Source organism: Impatiens glandulifera, chromosome 1 (genome assembly GCF_907164915.1).
Source record: "Impatiens glandulifera chromosome 1, dImpGla2.1, whole genome shotgun sequence".
In the NCBI taxonomy this organism is placed as follows: Eukaryota; Viridiplantae; Streptophyta; class Magnoliopsida; order Ericales; family Balsaminaceae; genus Impatiens; species Impatiens glandulifera.
The window spans coordinates 72,773,099-72,792,147 of NC_061862.1; the positions used below are offsets into that span (position 1 = coordinate 72,773,099).

A 19,049-nucleotide genomic window follows, 5' to 3' on the forward strand; every position below is an offset into this window, starting at 1 on the left:
TTTATACCATGCATAAATTTAAAAATTAGTTTAACTTAGGATAAATTTAGTATTAATACAAAAAAAAAAAAAAAGTTTCAATTAAAAAAGTAGAGGGAAACGCTCAAGAGACTTTTTTTTTTCTTGTTTAAATAATTAATATAATATATTTTTTTTATATCGACACTTTCATTTATTGTTTTTTTTTTAATAAATTGAGCCTATTTGTGTGGACAACAAAATTAAAAACAAAATATCATTTTGCAAAATTTCTTTTTATCAAAATTGGTCAAATTAAATTAATAATTAATATATATATATATATATATATATATATATATATATATATATATATATATATATATATATAAATGAATTTAATGAACTATTAAATTTAATTCATATTATTAAGATATAATTTGATACACTACTCTAGTTAAACCTGTTAATTTTATATATTAAAATTAAATATTAGTAAAACAAGTTAAAGTAGATTTGAAATTACAAAATTACATTAAAATAAAATAAAAAAAAATTAAAAGTTCAAATAAACATAACAATTTAAGTGAAATTTTTCAATACAAAGATAATTAGGATGAAAATTTACTATAATAATTTTTTAATTATAAAAACTTAATTTTAAGTAAGGTTTATGTTATCAAAATAAAACTGAATCGGTATGATTTTTACGGGATCAAAAGTAATGGTCAGCCTCTTAAGTTATTAAATTTTAAAAGTCATTAACATAATAATTTGAAGGCTCTAGAATATCACTTTAATGTACATTAAATTTGTCATAATAGATTTATTAATTTCAAATTCAATTTAATTAAATGAACAAATATATCAATAACATGGGCCATTTGGACAAAGTTTGATATCACAATACAATTATTATAGTAATTAATTCAATAACCCAATTCATTAGAGATGTTATAAACAAGATGAAATTGAATTTATAAACTTACACAATTACAAGATACAATCAGTCTATATGAAGAAACCATATACAATTACAAGATACAATCAGTTTATATGAAGAAAACATATATAAACTTCAAACTAAAGATGTGTTTTATCAGTTTTTTGGTTGAGCTATTCAAATATGATCATATTTTTGAATACAAAACAGTCAAATAGTTGCAGGTCCATCCACTCTTCAGTATGATATTCAATTACCCAACAGTAGGATGTAATAGATGAGAATCATTCACTTCATGATTGTCTGAATCTGAATCAATGATGTCTGAATCAATGCTGTGAATGAAAGTCAGAATTTCAGCTAAAATTTCAATTATTATCTATTTATATATAACAAATATAAGTTATTGTGAGATGAAATAAGTAGACAGAAACCAAGATTAGGGTTTCAGTCTGTGGATTCATCTCAACGGTTGTCTGGCCGCCGCTGATAAATCAGCATTTCATTTATGCATTCCATTACAAGAAGAATCCCATTATCAACAAAAGAAGCCTCTCATCAAATGATACAGAATGCAAAATCAAAATCATTAAATTCAAAAAGGATCAGAAGATTCCTGGCTTGGATTTCTCAACTAAATGAGAACAGCGCTCGATAATTTCAGTTTCGATCATCTGGGGAAAAATTCATCATTTCCAACTTAACTATAAACAAAATCAGAAACCAAAAAGATTTCTCCAAATCTTTTCATGAACAACGATATTGGATTATCAGAATGATTCGGAAAGAAAGAAACGGAGTGGAAATGAATATGGCGTCATCAAATACACAATCGCCCATTAATTTGGTAACGCTGGTAATCAGTAATAGACGCGAGATCAAGATTAACAAATGGATCAGAAGATTCCTGGCTTGGATTTCTCAAATAAGTGAGAACAGCGCTCGATAATTTCATATTCGATCATCTGGGGAAAAAATCATCATTTCCATCTCATAATATATATAACTCTATAATTTCTCCAAATCTCTTAATAACAAACCTCTAATGAACAATGATATTCGAAAATCAGAGTTCCAAAAGGGAGAAATGGAGTGGAATTGAATATTGCGTCGTCTCATACACAATCGCCCATTGATTTGGTAGCGTTGGTAATCAGTAATCGACGCAAACTAACTATCAACAAGAAAATAAACAAAAATTAATAAACCTGAAATCGTATAAATCGATGAACTGACGAAGAAGACGATGGAGATAATTGCAAAGAGGACGTCTTGATTTATATAGCGGGGTGCTTGTAAACCCTAATAGAATCTAGCCACAATCCTATTGGAATTCAAAGACGGCTCATTTTTTATTATTTATTTTATTATATATATTATATTATTTATTATATATAATATAAATTTATTTATTTATTTTATTATATAAAATCATTCTCATAAGTGTCATCTATATCAATTGAACCTAGCTAATTCATCAGCTACCCACATCATCTATATTTTGTAAACATAATCCTTATTTATCTTTTAATCTAATCAAATAATATCTCTAATTTCACTTCTCTATTTTCTTAGCATAATTCAATAAAAGAGCATTCATAAACCAAACGGCTAGAGCATTCTCTCGTCCACTCAAAAAATGATATTATTAATCTAATCTCGCTATATTTGCCTTTTAGAGTTTTGATACATCTAATGTCGTTATCTATAGAGCTTTTTCTTTGTCAAGATTTTAAGTCTTGATCAAGGTTTTGAAAACCGTTTCGGTCATCAACCCAATTTTTTTTTGTACTTTGGTCCGACCAGTTAAACCATTGGTTGAACTGGATTTTTTTATATATTTTTTTAAATAAATTTAAATATATTAATACATAAATTGTAAATATAAATTAGTTAGACATATAAAAAATAATCAAATAAATGCTAATTGAACTTAATAATGGTCAATTAAATTTATATTATACTATATATCTATAATTTCCTACAATCAAATTAACAAATAATCATAATTCCCTATAATCAAAATAGCAATCACACTAACTATTTATAACTCCTTATAACCAAAACAAAAATAACACCAATTTTAATTTAAAACGGGATTTATCATCTAGATTACTAAATTGAAGCAATCAACAATCAACAAATCAGTAAATAGTAAGCAAATTAATAAACCCACACATTTTATTGAAGAACCCTAATTATACAGTACTTAAATTAAAAAACCCTAAGGGTGTGTTTGATAGCCCTAGAATTGGCATTGGAATTGGAATTGGAGGGTCCAATTCCAATTCTTATGTTTGTTAGACACTTTAATATTAAGAATTAGAATTGGAATTAGAATTCCAATGGAATTCAATATAGTGTAATTTGATAGTTCTCAATTCCTATCTTTTTAGGTCGGAATTGTAATTCCAAATTAACACGTTTTTCATATTTGTTGACATGTTTAACACGTTTTTCACACATTAAACACGTTTTTAACACGTTTAACATATTTTCATATTTTGGCACGTTTAACACGTTTTTGGCACGTTTAATACGTTTTTGGCACGTTTAACACGTTTTTGACACATTTAACACGTTTTTCACGTTCTTGACACGTCTAACACGTTTTTGACACGTTTAACATGATTTTCACGTTTTTAACACGTTTAACACGTTTTTGGCACGTTTAACACGTTTTTGTCACGTTTAACATGTTTTGACATAGTTAACACGTTTTTCACGTCCTTGACATGTTTAACACGTTTTTCACACATTTAACACGTTTTTCACGTCTTTGACACGTTTAACACGTTTTTGACACGTTTAACATGATTTTCACGTTTTTAACACGTTTAACACGTTTTTGACACGTTTGACACGTTTATTATGTTTTGGCACATTTTGCACGTTTTGGCACGTTTAACAAGTTTTTCACATTTTTAACATGTTTTTGACGCGTTTAACACGTTTTCACGTTTTTGACACATATAACACGTTTTTTTACGTTTTTGACATGTTTAACGCGTTTTCACATTTTTGACACATTTAACACGTTTTTTTACGTTTTTGACACGTTTACCATAATTTTGACACGTTTTTCACGTTTTGGCACGTTTAACAAGTTTTTCACATATTTACACACGTTTTGACACATTTAACACATTTTTTTACGTTTTTGACATGTTTACCACATTTTTGACACGTTTTGGCACGTTTAACAAGTTTTTGACATGTTTAACACGTTTTTGACACGTTTAACACGTTTTCACGTTTTTGACACATTGAACACATTTTTTTTACGTTTTTGACACGTTTAACATGTTTTCACGTTTTTAACACATTTAACACTTTTTTTACGTTTTTGACACGTTTACCACATTTTTGACACGTTTAACATGTTTTTCACGTGTTGGCATGTTTAACACATTTTTCACATGTTTGGAACGTTTAACACGTTTTTGTCACGTTTTCATGTTTTTAACACGTTTCAAACGTTTTTAACACGTTGACACGTTTCACATGTTCTTTACGTTTTTGACACGTTTGACACATTTAACACGTTTAACATGTTTTAACACGTTTAACACGTGAAAAATGTGAAAAACGTGAAAAACGTGAAAAACGTGAAAAACGTGTTAAAACGTGTGGTAAGCGTGAAAACGTGAAAAATGTTTGAAAACGTGTGAAAAACGTGAAAAACATGTGAAAAATGTGTTAAAACGTGAAAACGTTTGAAAACGTGGAAAACGTGTTAAAACGTGTGAAAAACGTGAAAACCGTGAAAAACGTGTAAAACGTGTTAAAACGTGTGAAAAACGTAAAAACGTGAATAACGTGTGAATAATGTGTGAAAAACGTGAAAAACGTGTGAAAAACGTGAAAAACGTATTAAAACGTGTAAAAAACGTGAAAACGTGTAAAAAATGTGTGAAAACGTGAAAAACGTGTGTAAACGTGAAAAACATGTGAAAAACGTTTAAAAACGTGAAAACGTGAAAAACGTGTTAAAACGTGTTAAAACGTTAAAACGTGAAAAACGTGTGAAAAACGTGTGAAAACGTGAAAAACGTGTGAAAACGTGTGAAAAACGTGAAAAACGTGTGAAAACGTGTGAAAAACGTGTGAAAAACGTGTGAAAAACGTGTTAAAACGTGAAAACGTTTGAAAACGTGAAAACGTTTGAAAACGTGAAAAACGTGTTAAAACGTGTGAAAAACGTGAAAAACATGAAAAACGTGAAAAACGTGTAAAACGTGAAAAACGTGTTAAAACGTGTGGAAAACGTGAAAACGTGAAAAAAGTGTGAATAATGTGTGAAAACGTGAAAAATGTGTTGTAATGTGTGAAAAACGTGAAAACGTATTAAAACGTGTAAAAAACGTGAAGATGTGTGAAAACGTGTAAAAACGTGAAAAACATGTGAAAACGTGAAAAACATGTGAAAACGTGAAAAACGTTTGGAAAACGTGAAAAACGTGTGAAAATGTGAAAAACGTGTTAAAACGTGTGAAAACGTGAAAAATGTGTGAAAAATATGAAAAACGTGTGAAAAACGTGAAAAACGTGCCAAAACGTCAAAACATATTTTAAAAGTTAACATTTTGAACCGATATTTTATTTTACAAACATTGAAATTAGAATTGAATTACAATTCTATCATTTTCCCAAACATAGGAATTGGAATTGAATTACAATTCTATCATTTTTCCAAACATAGGAATTGAATTGTAATTCAATGCCAATTCTCATGGAATTGGAATTAGAATTCCAATGCCAATTCCAATTCCAATTCCCCATCATCAAACACACCCTAATTGAAGAATCCTAATTCTTAACACTTATTCTCTTCTAAACCCAAACACATCAGTCCTATATTGATTTGCTTGCTGCTCATAAATGATAAACCAACACATTATTGGATATACTATGAAAATTGATAAACTTACCGATGAGTTTCAGCTGAAGAACAACCGTAAATTTGACGAACAACAGTAGATCTGAAGAAAAGCCGAAGATCTGAAGAATAGTCGTGATATGAAGAAAGTCGTCTTTCTTCTTTCGTCTTCAAGCTTCTCTTTCGTGAGTTTCGTCTTCAAGCTTCTCTTTCGTCTTCAGCTTCTGTTTCTAAAATGAAAGAAAGAGAGTGTATGTTTACCATAAAAGAAAAAGTAATGAAAGAAATAATTAAATAATATTATAATAATAGTTTATATAATTACTATTCCAACCGGAAAAAATCGGTTTATTTTTTCAGTTAAACATGACGGTCAGACCGAATTTTGACCGGTTCGAAAGGTGACCGTTTTGAAGACAAAATCCGGACCTCTCAATAAATCGTTTTTCGGTCGGACCGGTTGGACCATCGATCGGACCGCGTATTTTAAAACATTGGTCTTGATCTATCTCCGTCGTTCAACATTTATTTTAGTTCAAGATCTATCTCACCGTTCAACATCTAAATTCGTTTTTCAACATCTTAATTCAAATTTTGTTTTGAATTAAAATAATTTGAATTCATGATTTGGAAATAAAATAAAAAAGAAAATCAAATTCGGTTCGAATTCAAATTATTCAAAATTCTAACCGAATATCAAATTCGAATTCGATTCGGTTTTATTAGAATTTATTCGAATTCGGTTCAATTTTCGAATTGACTAAAAAAATTAAAAAAATCGAAGAAACTGGATTGAGGAACTCGAATAACTCAAAAACTGAACCGATGAACACCCATAGTCTAAACTGTAAGATAAAATCGATACTTGGAAAGCTAATATATGTGAGTATTATAAAGTACTAATCAATTATGGCAAAGATGTGAAATGAATTGAAATACTAGTTTGGGTTTAAGAACGAGATGTGAGGGGAAATTTGACGAAATGACCCTAATAATGACCGTTTTGTTAGAAATAATTTAGGCCGATAAAGTTTGCAAAAATGACATTTTTGACATGTACAGAGTCAAAAATACTCTTGCGCGTCACGCGAGACATACATTCTCGTGACGCGATGAGGTGGCTTTGTGAAATGTTAGAAATGCCCTTAATATTTCATATATTTTCCCCCATTTTTTATTTTTTTCTGCCACTCTTCTTCTTCTTCCCCGTTCTCTCTCTTCTTGATCTTCTCTCCATTCTTTCTAAACCTTAAGCGGCGAACGGGATGTGAGATGGTTAATAGTTGATAATTGTTGTCCTAAGGAGAGAATCACTCACAACACTTGGTAAATATTTTCTATAAAATCTTTTATTTCTTAAAAGCAATTACAAGAGTTACTCTCAGTCTCCTTTTTCTTATCTAATTGAGAACAACATACATTTTATTTATAATAAAAAGAAAAAACTCTTAATTTTTTAATTTAATCAAATTTATTACAAATCTTCCATTTTCCTCAATAAAGTAGATCTTTATTTTCCAACATTAATGCAGATCTTATGTTCATTTCTTTGTAACGAACATGAGTGATGCAACATTCTCTCCCTTAGTCCTAGTGTGGTTCGAGATCATGAACATCGATCAAGTGTCGTATCATCACCAATTTTGTCCTCCGATATTTAGCGCAAACAACCAATGACTCTTCGATATTTAGTTGCATAAACTAGTTGTCCTCCGAGATCCTTATAGAGTTGAGCCCTATGCTCCACTAGTTACTTTGTTGAGTTACAATCAAGCATTTTTAACTAGTTCAACACCTTTTTTGCATATGGTGTCTGCTTGATCGAAACACCTCCTTTGAACTGAGCTACCTCGATTCCAAGGTAGTTTGAGAGCAATCTAAGATCACTCATCTCGAACACCCCCATTATCTACTTCTTGAAAAGTTCGACACTCTTTGGATCTTCACCTGTTAAAATAAGATCATCTACGTAAATACCAACAATAATTCGGGTATTAGCGTTGCCTCTTGTGTACATCGCTTGCTCCTATGTACATTTTACAAAGCTCATTTACTTTAAGCTTTTGTCCAACTTTAGATTTCACGCACGAGAAGTTTGCCTTAGGCCATACAATGCCTTTTTTTAATTTAAACAACATATTTTTCTTCCATATGCCTTTGAATCCTTCTAGTTAAGTCACATACACTTCCTCTTTCAGTTTTCCATTGAGGAAAGCTAACTTTACGTCGAGATGATGTGTTTACCAACCACAATTAGCTGCCAAAGCAAGAATGACTCGAATTGTGTCCATTCGAGCGACTAGAGCGAATGTCTCTTCAAAGTAAATGCCTTGTCGTTGCACATATCCCTTTGCAACTAAATGAGCTTTGTGCTAGATCACATCACTCTCTGAGTTTTTGTTGAGCTTAAATATCCATTTGAGTCCAATTACCTTGTGTTCGACTAGCAATGGGATGAGAGACCATGTCTCATTCTTCTCGATTGCTTCAATTTCTTTATCCATTGCTTCTTCCCATTGTGGTTTTCAAGTCGCTTCATTGTAGCAAGACGACTCATACGTCTGTTCCAACATCAACTCTTCAAAATTAAGTGTCATTCGAGGTGCTTCTTCCAAGATATCGGACATATTCTTGTATCGAATTGATCCTTAATCACTCTCAACGTGTCCACATGACCATGGAGTGGATATACCATTGCCTTGGTTTGTTTGTTTAGTCATTTTCCAAGTTGTGGAGGATTCGAGATAGCATGTTGGAACATTCCTGAAGTAGAATGTCCTCTTATTGATCTACTCTCGAATGGGATCGTTCGAATTCCAACATGCTTGTGATTAACCTCTTCGTAAACTTTGAAGGATTGACCACTCTTTTCACTTTGCCAATCTCAGGCTACACTTTCTTCGAACAAAACATCACGATTCACATGGATCTTGTCGTTTTTTGGTTATAGCAAGCTGTGTGCCTTACTTCCTTCTTCAACACCAAAATAGAAAAAAAAATTGACTTCTATCGTCTAACTTTTTCAGACGGGGAGTGGTCACCTTGACATGCGTAGTACACCCAAACACACGAAGGTGCACTAGGTCTAGCTTCATTCTAGTCCAAATCTCAAATGGGTTTTTGTCTCGAACAGCTTTGGTTGGAACCCGATTGAGAAGATATACTGCATGACGAACTGTCTTCCCCTAATACTTGCTCGGAACTACTATGCTTTTGAGCAACAACCTAGACATGACCATCACTGTTCGATTACGCCTCTCGACCACACCATTTTGTTGAGGAGAGTACGGTGCAATGAATTTTCGTTCTATCCATGCTTCTTTGCACAGCTCTACGAACTCCCTCAAGAAGAATTCACCTCCTCTATCCGAATGAAGGACTTTGATTCGAAGTCCAGTCACATTCTCAACCAATTGCTTCATCTTCTTAAACAAAGAGAATGTTTCGTCCTTTACTTTCAACATATGGAGCCACATCCACTTGGAATTATCATCGACAATCAACATGAAATATCGATTTCCTCCTAGGGTTGTTGGCGTGATGGGCCCACATAAGTCAATGTGCAACAATTGGAGTGAATTTTTCTCTCGAAACTTGGCTTCTAGCGCAAAGTCAAACACTAATAGCCATTCCCTTATTTATGAGGGACTTTAGTGCTTGGAAGTTAACATGACTGAGACGAGCATGCCATAACCATGTTGGATCTTCAAGATTAGCTAAAAGGCAAACCGGTTTTGCCAATTTCAAACAAATTTGTTATAGTCGATTATGAGTTCGTCCCACTTTAATGATAAAACATGAAGGGTTCTTAGCGAAGACTTCAAGCTCTTCTCCGTCCATCATTACCTTATAACTTGTCTCGGTAAGTTTCCCGAGACTCACCTAATTACTTTGTAAAAAATGAATGAAAAAAACTACCTCGAGAAGCCACTAGTCGCCATTTTTGCATTCAAACATGATAGAACCTTTTCCACAAATTTGTATTGTGGAACCATCTAAAACTTCACATTTCCGGTGACAACCTCGTCTAGTTCAAAGAACTTCTCTTTATCGTTAGTCATGTGATTACTAACTTCGTTGTCTAAGAACCAAGCATCTCTTGATGTATCGTCCTTGTTAGCTTCTCGAATTTCTAGAGTCAGCTTCATTTCATTTAGCATGACAACATTAATTGGCTGAATTTCCTCCGAGATTTCCACAAGCAATATTGGTTCGACGTTGTCCGTGTGGGTAAGGTGTGTTACCTCGTTCTTCTTAGCTCGACATTGTGTTCAATAATGTCCCATCTCGTCGAAATTAAAACACCAAATGTGAATTTTGTCTTGGGGAGCTCATCAACCACCCAAACCACCTTATTTGTCTTTCTGAGACAGTGCTCCTCATACACCTCTCCCTTGGGCTCTACCTCGGGTTCTACCTCCTCGACCACGGGTCTCACTATATGTAGAATTCATTTTCCACTAGTTCAACGAGTCTTCCTCATCCTTTTTCAACTATGTCTTCCACTCCTCCTGAGTGAGTAGCACTTGTCCTTCGCTTCCTCAAGCGCTTGTGCTTTTCATGCATGTTCGCTCCTTGAAGGCCTTCAACCTTCTAATTGCTTCCTTGAATGTTAACGTCTCGAGGTTATAAAATTGCTCGATGTCGACTACCACACCGATAAACCTTTCTAGCACGGTGACGAAGAGCTTATTTACTAGCGCAACATCATTTAGTGTTTTTTTAAGGCTCGAGTACCTGGACGATATGGATGTGAGTCGACCAACATATTGATAGAGCGACTCATTATCGTTCATGTGCATCATATCTAGCTCACTCTTCAATGTCTGCAATTGTGCATTCTTCACACGTTCCGCACCAATGAACCTTGTTTTGAGACAGTCTCACACTTCTTTCGTCGTCTTCTTATTTGCCACCTACATGAAAAGATCCTCCGGAAGTGCTTGTAAAAGATGTGACATTGTCTTCTTATCGAGTTGGGCATCAATCTATGTGCCTTCTGCTGGCTCGACAGACTCCCACACTCTTTGGTCATCCATCATAACATGTACATGAATCACCCAATTGATGTAGTTCGTGTGTGTTAGCTGTGGATAGTGGAATATGCTATTGTTTTGATGCGCTATTGATGATTCTACATCCTTCGACATTTGATTCCACCGGATGATTTTTGGTATTCACTTGATGCTTTGATATCAATTGTTGGCCTAGAGAGAGAATCACTCACAACACTTGGAAAATATTTTTATAAAATCTTTTATTTCTAAAAATCAATTATAAAAGTTATTCTCTCTCATTTTTATTATCTAATTGAGAGTAACATACATTTTATTATATTAAAAAGAAGAAAAAAACTTTTAATTTTTTATTTTAATCAAATTTATTATAAATATTTCGTTTTCCTCATTAATGCAGATATTCCGTTTCAAGGTTAATGCATATTTCCTTTTTATTTATCTGTAACAATATCGGAAAAATGCAACAATATCTGCTCACAACAATAATTTCCAAAATATAAATAATATATATATATATATATATATTTCAACCTATCTTTTATAATAACATTATTATATTTCACAATGTCCATACATCATAATAGTGTAATATTGTACACTGGTAAGAAGTCATTGTTGAGCTTAAATAATTGTGATTGGTTATTCAAAATCTCCATTAAATTAATTGTTTTAAAATATTGTTTAAGTTTTGATTTTATAAAAAAAAAAATTAAATAAAACTAGATACATTAATTTGATATATCATTAAATAAATTATATTGAGTTGAATACAAAATTTGAAAAATTATTTTATAGAAACTTAAAAATTAGATTATTTTTTATTTAACAATACAATTTATAAAACAAACCATCATACCAAAAAAATATTCAATTTGTTTAGATTAAATAAAAAAATTTAAAATTATCAAGTATACAGTAAATTTTTGTAATAACAAAATGTGTATTGACTAAATTGAGAAAGCACAAGTGCCCTAGTTGGTGTCCCGTGTAGTGTCTTATTTATTTTTATATTTTAAATAATAAACTAAAATTTCTGTTTATTTTTTAAAAATCCAACTAAATCTATTTATAAATTTTAAACTCAAATTTATAAAATAAATAATTATTTTTTTTTATAAAATTTAAGTTTTAAATCATATATGTGTTAGGCAACACTTAATTTATTATACAATATCGACTTGTTATCATTAGTTATAGAAAATTGTAAGTGAGTTTTGTTGGTTATTAAAATTAGTGGGTTATCCCAACTTACCGGATTTATGGACTTATATTTGAGATTATTTTATATAATTATTTCATAATTTATTAAAATTCTTTAATCTCCTTTTAAAAAAAAGTATATTATATTATTATTAAATGTCTCTCACTCTACTCTACTAAATCTTAATTTTTTTAAAACTTGTTCAAAACATAAATAAATTGATAATATTTAATTTTATAAATATTGCATTTATAAAACTTATATATTGTTATGTACTTGTGTTACACACCGATTTATTATTATATTAAAAAAAAAATTAATTTAATAAAAAAATAATAATAATATTTTAAAATTCTTAATAAATTATGAATAATATATAAAAATAAAAATAAATAAAACACTTTTATTTCACATTTTATTCACATCGGATTTATCACAACATATATTTTTTCCAAATGAACTTGTCATATCGTGACTTTACACTTTCACTTTGTTTAATCAAATATTTGATTCATATTTTTTAACCACTTTCAATTGATATCGGCTTATTATTCCTCGGCAAATCACATCACAATCACAATTGGTTAAAAACTTGTACTTGTTTTTGTTAACTTACAAGTTCGAAATTTATTATAAATCTTTCGTTTTCACAATTGGTTAAAAACTTGTATTTGTTTTTGTTAACTTACAAGTTCGAAATTTATTATAAATCTTTCGTTTTCCTCATTAATGCAGATATTCCGTTTCAACGTTAATGCATATTTCCATTTTATTTATCTGTAACAATATCGAAAAAAATGCAACAATAACTAGGGGTGGCCAAACCTACAGATCGGATACGATCCGATATTTCGGATCGGATATCCGCTTTTATTTTTTTCAAAAATTGCGATCCGTATCCGATCCGGTATCCGACCCTAAAATACCGGATCGGATCGGATCGGCCAGTCGGATACCCGTTGATCCGATTTTTTTTCATATGCTAGAAAATTGAAATTGTTCATTAAGAATCTTAAAATTCAACTCATAAGTACAATACATATCAAAAATATAATTCAAATACCAAAATGAAATCAATATTTTTTTAAAACAAAAAGACATTGGTCCACTTAAAATTTAACTCATAAGTACAATACATTGGAATTGAAAATGCAAGATTCAAACACTTACAGAAGTATATAAATTCCTCAGGTTCCACAAAAGCAAAAGGCAACTCATCAACAATAATCATCCTAGAAAGGGCCTTTCTACAAGTTGTTTGATCAAATTACCAACAAGACGGAAGAGAAATTGTTTGAAACACACCATCATCACGGACAATAGTTTTTGTTTCAACTCGCATAAGTTTTTGTTTCTTATCCATTTTAGCAGGAAGTTGCTTACATCTCTTGATATGATTAGCTAAAGGAGTTGTTCCATTTTTTGCCGCATAACCAATTTTTGTAGCACAATATTTGCACTTTACATAATTTATATCATCCGTTTTATCAAAATGAGACCACCAAATAGAACTTTTTCTCTTATTATCATAGATAGAACTAGAAGAAGAAACATTACTAGACGTAGGATGCTTTAGTGATTTTTGACTTGTAGAAATATGTGTTTCATTTCTCTCAGACTGTCAGATATAGATTTCTCACTCATGTTTGTAGATCTTGAATACTAGTAAGATCTGCAAGTTACAGCAGCAGAAATGGAAAACATATACTTAAATATATACTGGAAAACAAATACTTAAACACTACGAAGTAGGAACTGAAAAACAGATCTGGAAATGGAAGAAGCAGAAATGGAAAACAAATTTGCAAGTTACAGCAACAGAAATGGAAAACATTACTTACAAGTTACCGCAGCAGCTCCAAGCTCCAGCTCCAACAACTTCTAATGACGATTTGAGAAACAGACAGAGAAAGAAAAATGTGAAGAAGAACAACTCCAGCAACTTCTAATGACTATTTGAGAAATTGACAGAGAAAGGAAAATGTGAAGAAGAAGAAAGGAAAATGTGAAGAGGAAGAAGAAATAGATCTGAAAGGTAAGAAACCCGTTTGATATGGGTTTGTAAACAGACAGAGAAAAGAAAAAGAAAAAGAAAAAGAAAGGTAGAGAGAGATATATTTAATTATTTTATAATATTTTGTTTTTAAATTTATTTATTTAATAAATTTTAAATATCATCGGATCGGTTTCGGGTATCCGATTTTTTTTTTGCTCGATTCGTATTCGATCCAGAAATCCGGTAAAAATATCGGATCGAATCGATATTCGAATTCGATCCATCGGATACGGATTTTTTCGGATCGGATTAGCTGGATCAACGGATCGGATTTTTCGGATCGAATTTTTGGCCACCCCTAAAAATAACTGCTCACAACAATAATTTCCAAAATAATAATAATAATATTAATATTAATATATATATATATATATATCAACCTATCTCTAATTTCTTTTATAATAACATTATTATATTTCACACTAATTTCTTTTATAATAACATTATTATATTTCACACTAATTTCTTTTATAATAACATTATTATATTTCACAATGTCCATACATCATAACAGTGTAATATTGTACACTGGTAAGTTGAGCTTAAATAATTGTGATCGGTTATTCAAAATCTCCATTAAATTAATTGTTTTAAAATATTGTTTAAGTTTTGATTTTATAAAAAAAATTTAAAAATAAAACTAGATACATTAATTTGATATATCATTAAATAAATTATATTGAGTTGAAGACAAAATTTGGAAAATTATTTTATAAAAACTTTAAAATTAGATTATTTTTTATTTAACAATACAATTTATAAAACAAATCATCATACCAAACAAATATTCAATTTGTTTAGATTAAATAAAAAAATTTAAAATTATCAAGTGTGAAGTAAATTTGTGTAATAACAAAATGTGTATTGACTAAATTGAGAAAGCACAAGTGCCCTAGTTGGTGTCCCGTGTAGTGTCTTATTTATTTTTAATTTTTAAATAATAAACTAAAAGTTCTGTTTATTTTTAAAAATCCAACTAAATCTATTTATAAATTTTAAACTCAAATTTATATAATAAATAATTAGTTTTTTTTATAAAATTTAAATTTTAAATCATATATTTGTGTTAGGCAACACTAAATCTATTATACAATATCGACTTGTTATCATTAGTTATAGAAAACTGTAAGTGAGTTTTGTTGGTTATTAGAATTAGTGGGTTATCTCTAACTTACCAGATTTATGGACTTATATTAGAGATTATTTTATATAATTATTTCATAATTTATTAAAATTCTTTAATCTCTTTTTAAAAAAAAAGTATATTATATTATTATTAAATGTCTCTCACTCCACCCTACTAAATCTTAATTTTTTTAAAATTTGTTCAAAACATAAATAAATCGATAATATTTAATTTTATAAATATTGCATTTATAAAACTTATATATGGTTATGTACTTGTCTTTATTGTTACACACCGATTTATTATTATATTTGAAAAAAATTAATTTAATAAAAAAATAATATTTTAAAATTCTTAATAAATTATGAATAATATATTAAAATAAAAAATAAAACATAAATAAAACACTTTTATTTCACATTTTATTCACATCGGATTTATCACAACATATATTTTTTCGAATGAACTTGTCATATCGTGACCTTACACTTTCACTTTGTTTAATCAAATATTTGATTCATATTTTTTAACCATTTTCAATTGATATCGGCTTATTATTCCTCGGCAAATCACATCACAATCACAATTACAATTGGTTAAAAACTTGTACTTGTTTTTGTTAACTTACAAGTTCGAAATTTATTATAAATATTTCGTTTTCCTCATTAGTGCAGATATTTCGTTTCAACGTTAATGTATATTTCCTTTTTATTTATCTGTAACAATATCGAAAAAATACAACAATAACTGCTCACAACAATAATTTCATATATATATATATATATATATATATATTTTAACCTATCTCTAATATCTTTTATAATAACATTATAATATTATAGTTGTCCATACATCATAATAGTGTAATATTGTACACTGGTAAGAAGCCGTAAGAAGCATTGTTGAGCTTAAATAATTGTGATCGGTTATTCAAAATCTCCATTAAATTAATTGTTTTAAAATATTGTTTAAGTTTTGATCTTATAAAAAAAATTAAAAATTAAACTAGATACATTAATTTGATATATCATTAAATAAATTATATTGAGTTGAAGACAAAACTGGAAAATTATTTTATAAAAACTTTAAAATTAGATTATTTTTTATTTAATAATACATTTTATAAAACAAATCATCATACCAAACAAATATTCAATTTGTGTAGATTAAATAAAAAAATTTAAAATTATCAAGTATGCAGAAAATTTTTGTAATAACAAAATGTGTATTGACTAAATTGAGAAAGCACAAGTGCCCTAGTTGGTGTCCCGTGTAGTGTCTTATTTATTTTTATTTTTTAAATAATAAACTAAAATATCTGTTTATTTTTTAAAAATTCAACTAAATCTATTTATAAATTTTAAACTCAAATTTATAAAATAAATAATTAATTTTTTTTTATAAAATTTAAGTTTTAAATCATATATTTGTGTTAGGCAACACTGAATCTATTATACAATATAAACTTGTTATCCTTAGTTATAGTAAACTGTAATTGAGTTTTTTTGGTTATTAAAATTAGTGGGTTATCCTAACTTACCGGATTTCTGGACTTATATTAGAGATTATTTTATATAATTATTTCATAATTTATTAAAATTCTTTAATCTATTTAAAAAAAAACGTATATTATATTATTATTAAATGTCTCTCATCCTACCCTACTAAATCTTAATTTTTTTAAAACTTGTTCAAAACATAAATAAATTGATAATATTTAATTTTATAAATATTGCATTTATAAAACTTATATATGGTTATGTACTTGTCTTTATTGTGTTACACACCGATTTATTATTATATTTAAAAAAATTTAATTCAATAAAAAAATAATAATAATATTTTAAAATTCTTAATAAATTATGAATAATGTATTAAAATAAAAAATAAATAAAACACTTTTATTTCACATTTGATTCACATCAGATTTATCACAACATATATTTTTTCCGAATGAACTTGTCATATCGTGACCTTACACTTTCACTTTGTTCAATCAAATATTTGATTCATATTTTTAACCACTTTCAATTGATATCGGCTTATTATTTCTCGGCAAATCACATCACAATCACAATTGGTTAAAAACTTGTACTTGTTTTTGTTAACTTACAAGTTCGAAACATACATATAGTGTTAGGATCTAGGTCGCGGTTGGAGGACCGGGGTTGAGCCGGTTAGCGCGTTTCACTCAAAGGGTGGTGATTAATCCGGTTATAGATTAACATCGGGGTTTCAATACTACACAAACTGTCACAAACCCTTGAACTAGGTTCAAGCGCGGAAGAGGTTTGTTTCAGGTTGAAGCAGCACACTTGTATGATAGGAAGAATCGGTTTTGAATAGGACAGGTTTAGAAATTGATGGGTCGGTTTTTTTGTAACTTGGTGATTCGGTTTAAGTAGTGTAGAGTCGGTTAGAGCGGTGAAGATAGGTTAGTACAGGTCGGTTAGAATGTAGAACCAGCAGAAAGTAAATAACAAGACATGTTTTTATGTATGTTCGGAGATAAAACTCCTACGTCACCCCTTCCTCTCGAAACCGCGAGAAGGATATTCACTAAGGAATACAAATACAATCCGATCGAGACTTATTTCCTGTTCGATAACACCCGTACAATTTACACCGAAATTGTAAATACACACTTCAACTTAGCACTTAAGCTCTTCTAGAGATAGAACACAATCTTATCACTTGTAAATTAAATGCTCACTGTGCTCCACTTGTCCCAATGTGTCCCGTTTTGTCCCACGTTTTCTCTTCTTCAGCTGCTCCTTTTATAGGTGAAATATGCCAACGGTCATATTTCACTTCCTTGAATTTGATTGGCTGAGTAGAGGTTCATTGATACAGACCTGGCGGTCAACTGTTCAGACCTGGCGGTCAATTTTACAGAGTTGGCAGTCTGTTCTTCCGGTGTGTAAGACAAACCTGCTAGGTTTGTCTTTTACTCGATGTGGTAACTGTCGGTTAGACAGTTGTATGTACTTGGAAGATTGCCTTTCTGATTTATCATGAAGTGGAAAGATCTTGTAAGACTGTCTTCTGCAGCCTACAGACTTTCCTCTGACTTGTATGGATATAGAAGTGTTCAGTCTGTTCCTTTGGTATCATTCTCAACAGATACCCGAAGTATCTTCTTATGCTGGTCGGTCATTTGTCTTTTCACCGGATGGCTTCCGGTGTGATTAGTTTAACCAGACAGCTTCCAGTTATTCCTTTGCCTTCTAGCTGATCGGCTGTCTGGTGTTTCCAGTTTTTAGCTTTGGCCGATCCTTTCTTTGTGCGGTCATGTTCCGAATGTTCCTGGTCGGTTTAATAACTTGACCGGTTAATCTTCTTAACCGGTTCATTTGTTTGACCGGTCCGGTTCCTTGTTCCTGCATGGAAAATTTATTTATGTTAAGTTCTGTGAACCGGTCTAATTTTATCTAACAATTTCTCCCTTTTTGATTATTTTATTTAAAATTATCAAAACCATGTAAGTTTGCAAACGTAGGCCGGTTCTTTATTTGACCGGATTTTTGAAACTGACTTGGGAGAATTTTTCGAAAAATTTGGAAAAATTTTGAGAAAATTTTTGGAAAAATCTAATATTTTATCTTATCAATTTCTCTCTTTTTGATTATTTTATTTAAAATTATCAAAACCATGTAGAAATGCAAGTATATGCCGGTTTAAAAAATAGCTTTATATATATAGAGAAATAACCGAAAAACGGAAAGTATTATATAAATACCGAAATAAACATAGTTTAGGAAAAGTGAGCCCCTATTCTGATTCGGAAAATCTGAAGTCGTCCATCATATCATCGGTTGGTTCTTCCTCATCCGGTTGGTCCGGTCTTGAAGATGAACCTTCAGCTTGC

General features: G+C 30.1%; 3 non-coding genes across 3 annotated transcripts; all 3 read right to left on the reverse strand.

The window, feature by feature from the left end:
* Nucleotides 1-1,305: 1,305 nt before the first annotated feature.
* On the reverse strand, nucleotides 1,306-1,472 carry LOC124923215. Its single transcript, XR_007098220.1, has one exon. It is a non-coding gene; the product is annotated as a small nucleolar RNA snoR143 (small nucleolar RNA).
* A 29-nt stretch (nucleotides 1,473-1,501) lies between these two features.
* LOC124923089 lies at nucleotides 1,502-1,600 on the reverse strand. The gene has a single exon (XR_007098109.1). It is a non-coding gene; the product is annotated as a small nucleolar RNA Z103 (small nucleolar RNA).
* A 192-nt stretch (nucleotides 1,601-1,792) lies between these two features.
* Nucleotides 1,793-1,891, reverse strand: LOC124923068. Its single transcript, XR_007098090.1, has one exon. It is a non-coding gene; the product is annotated as a small nucleolar RNA Z103 (small nucleolar RNA).
* Between the last annotated feature and the right edge of the window lie 17,158 nt (nucleotides 1,892-19,049).